This window comes from Protobothrops mucrosquamatus, unplaced genomic scaffold (genome assembly GCF_001527695.2).
Source record: "Protobothrops mucrosquamatus isolate PMUCROS unplaced genomic scaffold, P.Mucros_1.0 scaffold_273, whole genome shotgun sequence".
Taxonomy (NCBI): domain Eukaryota; kingdom Metazoa; phylum Chordata; class Lepidosauria; order Squamata; family Viperidae; genus Protobothrops; species Protobothrops mucrosquamatus.
This window is the reverse complement of record NW_015386349.1, coordinates 1,106-2,445: the sequence shown is the minus strand read 5'-3', so window position 1 is coordinate 2,445 and position 1,340 is coordinate 1,106. Positions and strand designations below refer to the sequence as shown.

Here is a 1,340-nt window from a genome sequence, read left to right as displayed (position 1 = left end):
GCTCTATAGGGGTCGCCTGGAACTCGTATCTAAATGCTGGGATAAGGACAGACACTCTATAGGGGTTGTCTGGAATCCCAGTCAGTGCCAATTGTAAAAAAACAAATTAAAGGACCAGGAGACTTCAAACCAAAGAAGAAGTAGTTAACTGAGACTGAAGGTTGACTGAATAATTGAGAAGCAACAGGTGCTCACTAGAAATATAGGGAGGGATATACAAAATGGCGGCCGTTAAGATAAATGGTGGCCTGCCCTTGATTTAAAAATCCTGTGATTACTCCAGCCCTTGTTGGAATTAAGGGATGGAAATACTGTTAAAAGTTTTTTTTTTTTTTTTTTTTTTAGTCAACGAACCAATTTTACTTGTTTCCCCCCCCCCCAAGGAAATCAGAGTGAAGGCCTGGCTGAAATGTATGCTGCCCAAAATGGCGGCCGCGGCCTATAACCAGGGACCGCGAGGTCCAAATGGCGACCTCCCACGACTCTGCCCGCAATGAGGCAATAGGAAACGAACTCACGGCCTGTTGTCTCTGCAACGCGAGCAAGCAACGGAGAAAAACAGCAAGAAAAATGTTCCCTCACTCTCCGATCAGCTCGCTAGATGCCTGATCGGAATAGAGGCTGCACGTGCGCGTGCGCGCACCTCCAGGCGCTCCCAATCTCCAGAAGAAGGCCTAGCAACAAACAACAGGCCCCGGGCTGCCTCCGCAGCTCCGCAAATGAAATAACCGCGATCGGTTGCCTCACGCATCCACGGAGCTGCAAACGCAAGCTCCGTAAAATAGACGACTCCGGAGACCAACGGCCGTTGGTCTCCTTCCGAAGGAATCGACAGAAAATGAAAAGGCACCCCCCCCCCTCCCGGGCCTTCCCAAACCTTCCGACAGCCTGTGGAGCTGCAGCCGCAAGCTCAGTCGGCTCTGAGGAATTTGGAGACTAACAGCCGTTAGTCTCCTACCGGTAATTTTAGTGTGAGGAGTTAATTTTTCGAGGCTAACAGCCGTTAGCCTCCGTTAGAAAGGCCCGGTAGGGAATTTGGAGGGGGGGGGAGAGACAGAGGGAGGAACCCCTTCCTTGGAAGGGCAAATTTTAAAAGGCTCAATACCCCTAATAGAAGGGAAGGAGAAAGATTATTTTAAAGGGAAACCCAATTAAAGAAGGGGAGTGGAAATTCCACCATTGAGAAATAATACCTGCCTAGAGCCAAACTTGCAACGTCTGTCTTGGGCAAGATCAAGTCAAAGACTGGAGTCTAGGGTCCAGGACGGGCGTGGCAACTTTGGCTGACTTGATCTGATTGGGCAGGAATACAGTCTACTACCCAATGGTGGAGTCTCCAT

The 1,340-nt window shown here is 49.7% G+C and overlaps 1 protein-coding gene across 1 annotated transcript in view; it reads right to left on the bottom strand.

Annotated features, from left to right (window-relative positions):
* NFYC (nuclear transcription factor Y subunit gamma) overlaps positions 1–1,340 on the bottom strand; it is a gene marked incomplete at its 5' end in the record, with an annotated part of 34,379 nt that overhangs the window by 32,101 nt on the left and 938 nt on the right. The gene's annotated exons all lie outside the window — the stretch shown is intronic.